The following is a 9,347-nucleotide window of genomic DNA, read 5'->3' as shown; positions in this document are numbered from 1 at the left end:
CATAGGGCATTCAGTACGTGATATGTTTGAGTGAGGATGGCCAATGAAGATGGCAGTTAAGGGCTGAAGCATGTCACCATATTGTTCACGGATATTGCGTGGAGAAGTAAACAATCCCTCCTTTCTACACCAGCTCTTCACCTTGCTGATCTATTTCCCTGTAGCCCAGGAACACGCCCCTCCACCTCCCTGCCCTCGCTTTCCAGAGCTGGGTTCTGAATTGGTTTGCTTTACTGTAGTCTCGGAACTCTTGTTTTCCCTTCTGAGAGCAAAGCACATGATGCTCAGGAGCAGATTTCATCACTTAGTACAGTTAAAACAACAAAAACTCTGGGAGAGTTGCTTCACCTTTCGTGCCTCAGTTTCCAGAGATGAGAAATGGGATAATAGTACCTCTGTCCGGAGGTGATGAGGATTGAATGAGATCTCCGTACAGGGCTTAGAACTGAGTGTTTTGTACACTACTTTCACCTTTTATAGCAGGCATCTTAAATCTTCCCTTTGAACGAAAGTGAGTAGATGTGAAGCAGCAAGATTTTCATGCATTTTCTAGATACTAAGCCGTGTGCCCGTGTGGTCTACTCACAAGCACCACCCCTCACCCAAGGGCACGTTGTCCTGGCGTGTGACCGTCTCTGTCCACGGCAGTGTTTGGTGGCAACAAATGGTTGTGTGTTGAAAATATTTCCAGTGGCTGTAGAAGTGACGGGGGACGGGGAAGAATTGCCTACAGTAACAGAGACCGTGATCAAGGCCATTCACAACAACCCGATTCGATTCTCCTTCCCAGCATAAAGCCAACCAAAAGTGGTGCCCAATATAAACAGGGCAGTTTATACTTTTTTTTTTTATCCCCAGCTGAGGATTCATTGGTGTAAATGCAACCCAAAGAGAATGTCAGTTAGAGAAAACACATTCACGTTGTGCTCTCCCCAGCCCAGGCCCCTAGGACCCCTTCTGAAGGAGGGAAGGAGAGGAAGGGGGAGCCCCCGGGCCCACGCAGGGCCAGCCCGGCCGGGGTGGGAGAAGCCGGTGCCCCCTCGGCGCGTCCCGTAGTCGGTGGAGTGGAACAGCTCACACAGCTGGCCCGTGAAGACCGGGTCGTGATTATTCTCGGCACTGGGCCCCATGCCAATGGTGTCAAAGATCTCCTCGCCTGTCTTCGCTGTCAGGTGGTCCTCCGCGCAGAACACAGTCCGCTTCAGGAGCGTGTCGGGGGCGGGGGGGCTCGGGGCGGGGGGAGAAGCCGGTGCTCTTGCTGCAGCCCCTGCAAGATGCGGAATGACGGCGTGCATCTTGCAGGCAGAAGGGGGAGGTGGAGGTCGGGTCTTCCACCTTGACCGTGTAGATGTCCACCTCCTTTATGAGGCAGGTGTTGGTGAGCAGCTACATGGGGTCCACCACATCCACCAGGGGCTCCTTGATGGCCACGTCTTTGATGCAAGACGCGTGGAAGCCATATACATTCTCCCACCAGTGGCTCTTGTCATCTTTGTACCGCCAGTCTTCAATGGCGGTCGCGTACCACGTGGCTCGGTCTAGGAAGATGGGGCCATCAGGTGCCAACCACTTGTCACGGGCACAGAGCACGGTGTTGAGCATTGACCCATCGGAGAGGCAATAGCCCATCCACTTGCTGATGCTGATGTCTACGTTCTCCACGGACGCTCTACCTCCTTCCCCTTCCCCTTGATGATGGTCACCACGTGGTCTAATTTGCTGGCTTCAGCAATCTTCACCGCAGAATCAGAGATACTGGGACACTTGATCCCAGTGACCTTGCGGGCTCCAGCCTTGGCAGCCAACATGCAGAGGATCCCTGTGCCTGAGCCCACATCGGCACCACCTTGTCCTTGAAGAGGTGCGGGCTGTGAAACACGGAGTTCCGGTATCTGAGGGCGCACACCTTATCTTTCGGCATCTCCTCGTGAATGCCGAAGTGAGCATAGGAATAAAGTAGTCATCTTGGACGTTGTGTCCTCGGCCTCAGGCTTCTCGCTGCTTTCTGCCCGGCCACGGGAGACCTCCATGATGCAGTTCGTGGCCTCCGCTACCACCATCCTCACCCGCACCTACTCCTCGCCGTCCGCCCCCCCTGCCGCCCCTGCCCCGGTTTACACTGTTCTAATGGCAGAGTCCCACGATCAAAAGAAAAACCAGCAGAAACCATTTTACATTTTCTTTTATTTTTCCATTTACATTTTAAAAGAGCGATAAAAAGAGACTGGGAGAGCGAAAGATGGCATGCCGTGGACAGTGTCCTAAATCAGGAGTGTGGCAATCTAGAGTCTGGTTCCTGATATACCACTAGCAAGCTGTGTGACCTTGGGAAAATGTCTACACCACTCTGAGTCTGAGTATCTCTGCAAAAATGAGAGGGTAGATGATTGCTGAAGTCCCCTTTAATAGGGGGTTTTATAGTCTTCAGAGGCTATGCTCTCTATTCTAGATTTCGTGGGAATAGCTAGTAACTAAAGGTTGTGGTTCCAAAGAGGCCAAGACGGTTACGTACCCATCAGGTGAACCACTTGTGTTGTCTGGCCGGGAACTTTCTCAATTTTAGCACCGGAAGCCCCGCGTTCCAGGAAGCCCCTCAGTCCTGAGCAAACCAGTATGCTTGGTCACCCTCATTCTGTCTTCTAAGGTAGATGGTTCTGGATCCCCGGCGCCTGCCTCAGCCAAAAAAAAACCTTGTCAAGTAACTGTAGAAGCCGAAGGGCTGTCGTCACGAATAAAGGAGGAAAAAGGGAGGCACTTTGAGAAAATGCATTTGAGACCCGGCTGCCAGTCCTTAGCACAGCCACCCTCAGCGCCGTCAGTGGTCTTTAGAAACCCCAGGGCAGACTGTCCCGAGTGTTCACTAATGGGCATGGCCCTTCTGAGCATTGAGGAGGGGTCATGGATCTGTGAGCACTTGGCCCTCTGTGTCTGAGGATGTATAATTCTCTGATTTGCCCTAGACAGGGAGCATGAAATCCAGTACCTTCTTACATTGACGCCAAGACTATGAACCATAGAAAAAAAATGACTCAAGCTGAATTTGTGTCACTCTTTAAAACCATCAGGGTGATTCCCCGGGGGCACATTTTGATGTATATTTGCTGTAGAATGAACTCAGGAAGTGCCACTGACAGGAACTCACCTGAGGGACCAAGGAACGAACCCTAAATTTCTTCAAACCCCACAATATCCTCTGTTTAGGACCTGGGCTACTGAGCAGCCTCCCAGTATTGAAAAGGGGACAGACCCCTGTCCTCAGCAATGGTGCGTTCATTTCCCCCACTGACTGCATTCAGAGCCCTCAAAGGGCAACACTGGGTGAAGACAAGATTCACAGACAACGTCCTATGAATTAAAGAGCGTGCGGAGAAAAACCAGATGGCACAAGAAGACTAGTTTTTGATGAGTCACTAATTCCTTCCCAATTTGCATCGGTGCAGTCATGAACGACCCCGGTCATTTGAAGCTGTTTTGTTATATGCACACAAGTTAGGCACTGTAATCGATCTGAGAAATGCCACTTGCTTCCACGGATTTTGATTGGATGTGATCATTTATTTGGGGCCAGGGCCGCCACAGCAGTGGGTGGTCAGAAAGAGCTGATCACAACGCTTTCTCCCCCTCCCTGTTTTCTGCTATATCCTGCTTTGGTTTTGTGTACGTTTGATGGTGTAAAAAAAAAAAAAAATCTGAAAGCAGAATCATTTCTATCTTGAGCCTACCGAGGCAGTCACACTCAGCATTAAATGTAAATAGAACAAAAGTGCACCTGTTCAAAAAGTGCGAGCACATCTCTTCCAGGTTAAAAACCTGCTTTAAGTTGCTTTATTGTTTTAATAGCCATTTCTGCTGCGCTCCTGATGTTAAGCACTTTTTCCTACATTTACTAGCTTCTTCTGTTTATCACATATTTTCCCCAGAGCCAGTTTTGTCCCCAAGAAATGTCTCAGGGTCCCTGATGGAGGCATTTCAGAATGGGGGCAGGGAAGGCCTGAGGTGAGGAAGGAAAACAGGGGGACGAGGGGAGCTGCTGAGGGAAAGGGAGGGAAGCTGGATGAGCTAATCAGGACCAGCCTTTCCCTGGGCTCAGATGCCTCTCCCCGGGGACAGATCCCCTCTGCTCCCTCCTCTTTGTCCCTCTGGCCATTTTCTTTTGTTCCCCAGCAGGAGAATTGTGTCAGGGTTTCTCAACCTGGGCACTAATGGTATTTTGGGCTGGATCATCCTTTGCTGTGGGGGCTGCCCTGTGAGCTCTAGGAGGTTTAGCAGCCTCCCTGGCCTCTACGTAAGAGACGTAGGTAGTAATGCCTTCCCCCAACCCCCCGCCACACACACACATATAACAATGAAAAGCATGTCTCCAGACATTGCCACATTTTCCCCGGGAGGCGGGGTGGGGTGGCAAACTTGCTCCTGGTCGAGAACCACTGATGGATTCTAACCAGGACCTTCTTCCTTGATCCTCTTTCCTGACATTCATTCAGGTCAGAATTCCAGAGTAGATCCATCCTGGCTTCTGGACCAATTTCAAGTAAAAAAAGCATTCTGGAACAAAGTGAATAAGGCAATGGCAATCATCAATCACTTAAAAAAATTAAGCGGCATTGTTTGGGTAGGACTTGAAATTAATACTGAAATAATGACATTATCCTTTCGATCCAGGGCTACACACACTGACCCCGACATCCGGCAGGGGTTGGATGAGATTTGAGTAAGTCACTAAGTTATTTGTTTTCTCAGTTTCCTCTAGGAATGGTTCCAGCCTCAGAATGGGTCATGAGGTGTGGGTTTTTTTGGTTTTGTTTTAATCACGAAACTGATTAAAACAGAGCAAACGTCAAAGAGGTGATTGAATTTTAGTCTGACTTCAAGTGACCTCCGGAGAGCAGAGTTTTCAGTGCACTGGGCAGGTGGTGGGTTTCCTGGCCCTTTGGTGATTTTTCACCCTGCTGTGAGAGGCCAGCACGAAGACTAATGGTGGTGCCCAAGGCCATCGAACTCCTGGGCGCTGAAATGGCCAAAGTCTTCCGTGCTCAAACCATAGACTCCATCACCTCTCTTGTCAAATGTCACAGAATTGATTGGATTTTGGAGTGAGATGGAACATGCGAGACCAAATGAGTCCCCTCCCATTTTACAGGTGAGGAAACTAAGTTAAGGCTCAAAGGGATGAAGTGACTGGCTCAGTAAGACCACACAGTTCCTTAGAAGAAACAGGACCTCTTGCTGCTTCAACCAGAGATGTTTGCTGGAACCCAGGCAACCTCTGATGACTAATCACTGTATGATGAAGGTGCAGTTTATCATTAAGCCTCAGGGCAGTGAGGAAAAGCACAAAGTATGCTGTGCTAACTTCCATCAACCTGAATGCTTGCTTCTGTAGATTTGGTTGTTCACCTTCTTTCTTCCAGAAAGTCCCAATTGCACTCCCATCATTGCCTGGTCCTTTTTCAGAGTCATACCAACATGGGGAGATTCAAGATAACGGCACTGGGTCATGGATGGTTTTCAGATAATGGTAATTTTGTAGGACAGTGGTTCTCAAAGTTTGGTCCTGGATGAGCAGCATCTGCGTCACTGGGGAACTTAGGAAAAAGGCAAATTCTCAGACCCATCCAGCCGTATTGTATCAGAAACTCTGGGTACGGGGGTGTGGCATGCAGGGGGAGGAGGGGCAGCCACGGGGTTCAATACACCAAAGTTTGAGAACTACTCTGCAAGGCTAAGTTTTCTAGTATAGTAGTCGCAAAACTTGGTTGCATATTGGAACCACCTAAGGGGCTTCAAAAAAATACTGGTTAAAATGAAATTGATTTAAAAAAATTTGTAGCTGTGTGTGGTGGGGGAGGTTAAGTAGACTTATTGTGGTGAGCATTTCTCAATATATACAAATATCAAATCATCACGTTGTAACACCTAAAACTAATATAATGTTATATGTCAATTATATCTCAATTTAAAAAACAATGAAATTGGGGTGCCTGGGTGGCTCTGTTGGTTAAACGTCTGCCTTCAGCTCAGGTCATGATCCCGGGGTCCTGGGGTCGAGCCCCGCGTCGGGCTCCCTGCTCAGGCAGGTGTCCGCTTCTCCCTCTCCCTCTGCTGCTCCCCCTGCTTGTGCTCTCTCTCTCTCTGACCAATAAATAAATAAAATATTTTTAAAAAACAACAACAACAACAATGAAATTGTTGCCTGGCCCTTGCTGAGGTAGTGATCCTTGTGTGTCATGTAGGAGAAGATCCTTTCCTGCTTTAATAAAAATGCTTCTGACTCCGATAGGTTATAGTCACATTTCATTGTGCATAATTGTAACTATTGTATTCAACCCAAAAGTTAGGCCTGCTTTGTGGACATTTGGAGAGAATAACGGTTTTCAACTTAGTTGACCATTCAAATGTACCTAGAATAGAAGTTTCTGATATTTGTGTTCATTTACCTATCATTGCCAGGTACTTAGTTGCTTGGGGTATTTGAGTTATTTCTAATGCTTTTATTTTATTTATTTTTAAATTTTTTTAAAGATTTTATTTATTTATTTGAAAGAGCATGAGAGAGAGCATGGGTGAGGGGGAAGGGACAGAGGGAGAAGAGGGAGAAGCAGGCTCCCCACTGAGCAGGGAGCCTAAAGCAGAGCCCCATCCCAGGACCCTGGGATCATGACCTGAGCCGAAGGCAGACGCTTATCCGACTGAGCCACCCAGGCGCCCCTCTAATGCTTTGATTTTATGAAGAGAAAAAGACAATGCTGGTTTTTTAGGAACGCAAAGTATAAGATAATGCGCTTATATTAATATTCCATTGGTGAAAATATAGTTATTACCAAAAAATATTAAAACAAAAGAGTGCTTAATCATTTGTAATAAGGGGTTCAACACACACTGCTTAATATCTAAGTAATTTCCAATGGTTTTATTAATATGAGACTCTCCTTTAATAAGTAGGAAGGAAGCTAGAACCAAGAGAAAAATAATTGAAGTAGTTTTATTTGACACCATTTTTTTCTTTTTTCTTTTTTTTTTTTTAAATCTTTTTTTTTTTTTTTTTTTTTTAAGATTTTATTTATTTATTTGACAGAGAGAGAGTTAGCGAGAGCAGGAACACAAGCAGGGGGAGTGGGAGAGGGAGAAGCAGGCTTCCCGCCGAGCAGGGAGCCCGATGTGGGACTCGATCCCAGGACTCTGGGATCATGACCTGAGCCGAAGGCAGACGCTTAACGACTGAGCCACCCAGGCGCCCTGACACCATTTTTTTTCAATATCATTGGTTAGGTAAAGAACAATAAAAAGTCAATGAAATCATGGTTACTTTTTCAAATCTGAATTCTGTAGGGCAGACCACAGGCTGGAAAGTCAAGTAGGATTTCTGTGTTACAGTCTTAGGGCGGAATTCCTTGTCCTGTGGGAAATCAGTTTTTGCTTTTAAGGCCTTCAACTAATTTGATGAGGCCCACCCACGTTATCAAGGGCAATCTCCTTTGCTTAAAGTTAACTGATTATGTAAAGGTTAATCGCATCCACCAAATACCTTCGCAGCAACATCTCAAGTGTTGTGAGTGATGGTGCTTCTAACTCAACGGAATCGTCAACAGGGTGAAGGAATGTACGGATGCGAGTTAACGTTTTTTATGAGATAGCCCTGTCCCTCAAATCCCAAGCGAGTGTCTTTCCACCGTGCCTCACTACTAACAAATCCTCTCTTGGGGCTATGGAAACCAGATGACGAGACAGACCACTGCTTGGAGACCATTACATCCATAAATAGCCTTTTCTCTTTTTAACCACATCATCTACACCATTATTTGCATCTGGGGCCTTTTTGCAAAGCATCTGACCCTTTGGAGTTATCTGGTGAACACTAATACTTACTGGGGACCAGCCCTTGATGCGAAGGAAGGGTTTTGTTATATGAATTTGCATATCCTGTCGAGGGCATCTTCAGAACACTTTCATTTCGAGGTGAAATGAAACTTACAGGACTAAGCAGAGAGGCACTTGGTATTTCAGTTTATGGGGTGGGGGGAGAGAAGCAAAAGACAAGGTTAACGATGATACTGGGGCTTTACAATGAATTCTGTAGGCTGTGTTCTGCTTCTGCCTCTCACAGAGAGCCGGCTCACAGTATCTGCACATTTCTAACAAAGAATATTATTTGAGGGCGCCTGGGTGGCTCAGTTGGTTAAGCAACTGCCTTCGGCTCAAGTCATGATCCTGGAGTCCCGGGATCGAGCCCCGCATCGGGCTCCCTGCTCAGCGGGGAGTCTGCTTCTCCCTCTGACCCTCCCCCCTCTCATGCTTTATCTCATTCTCTCTCTCTCAAATAAATAAATAAAATCTTTAAAAAAAAAAGAATATTATTTGAAAATGGTCATGGTTATATCTAACTGAAGGGATTAAAAGTTCAGACTCGTTATAAAAATACCATGATGCTTGCCATTAAAGTCGTCTCTTCCTTTTATCCAGCAGACCCTGAAGGCCAGCATCTGCGGGTGGGAACAGCAGAAATCGGGGAATGGGAGGGGGGGTTAATACCTACACCTGGCTCGCGTGCTCACCCAAAGCAAGCAACTCACACAGAGAAACGTTAAGATGTCATACTTCCCCGTGCTGGGAACTCAGCATTCGGTGGACTGGAGCAATTTGTGTAAAGGGACTTAATTTAGGTTCCCATCAGCTTTAGGAGAGGATGTATGATGCGAAGTTTCTGCAGAACTACTCTGGTGTCCGTGTTGGAGTCAAACGGCAGGATAGGGACTGCAACGTGGGGCTTCTGTCCCCAGCTGAGTGCTTGCTCAGCTGCCGTGCTGGATGCCAGCTTTCAATGGCAGAGACTTAATCCCAGGAGTTTTGCAATGTTTAAGTCGCTAGATTAAAAATATGACACTAAACCAGGGCTGCCAGATAAAAATCCAGGATACCCAATTAAATTTGAATTTCAGATAAACAAGAAATAATTGTTTAGTATAAGCCTGTGCCAGTTTGCTACATTTAGCAACCCTGCACGAAACCGTAACGACCCGCCAAGGGCCATGCCTGATCCTCTTTATTTCCACCAAAAAGGAAAAAATACAGTCAGGCTTAGAAAACCAAGTACGAGGCATCCAGCCAATGAGAGGCCTGTTCTCACGGGAGAACTTGAAGCAGTCTATCTTCAACATCCAGTAATTTCTCTTGAGCTAACGAAGCCGCAGGGGACTGGGCCGACAATGTGGCCATCTCTGTGTCGTCACTCAGCCTGTGGGGCAGTTGACAATGAACTCTTCACCAGAAGGTCCTTCATAGTTCAAGGTTAGTCGTCGCATGACTGCTTGTAATAGCGAAGATCTGGAACAAGCCACATGTCCATCGAT

The 9,347-nt window shown here is 47.0% G+C and overlaps 1 pseudogene; it reads right to left on the bottom strand.

Annotated features, from left to right (window-relative positions):
• Nucleotides 1–840: 840 nt before the first annotated feature.
• Nucleotides 841–2,060, bottom strand: LOC118522244 (protein arginine N-methyltransferase 1 pseudogene; annotated as a pseudogene).
• Nucleotides 2,061–9,347: the final 7,287 nt, after the last annotated feature.

Source organism: Halichoerus grypus, chromosome X (assembly GCF_964656455.1).
Source record: "Halichoerus grypus chromosome X, mHalGry1.hap1.1, whole genome shotgun sequence".
Taxonomy (NCBI): Eukaryota; Metazoa; Chordata; class Mammalia; order Carnivora; family Phocidae; genus Halichoerus; species Halichoerus grypus.
Note: the sequence above shows the minus strand (reverse complement) of the source record. Positions and strands in the feature narration are given on the sequence as shown.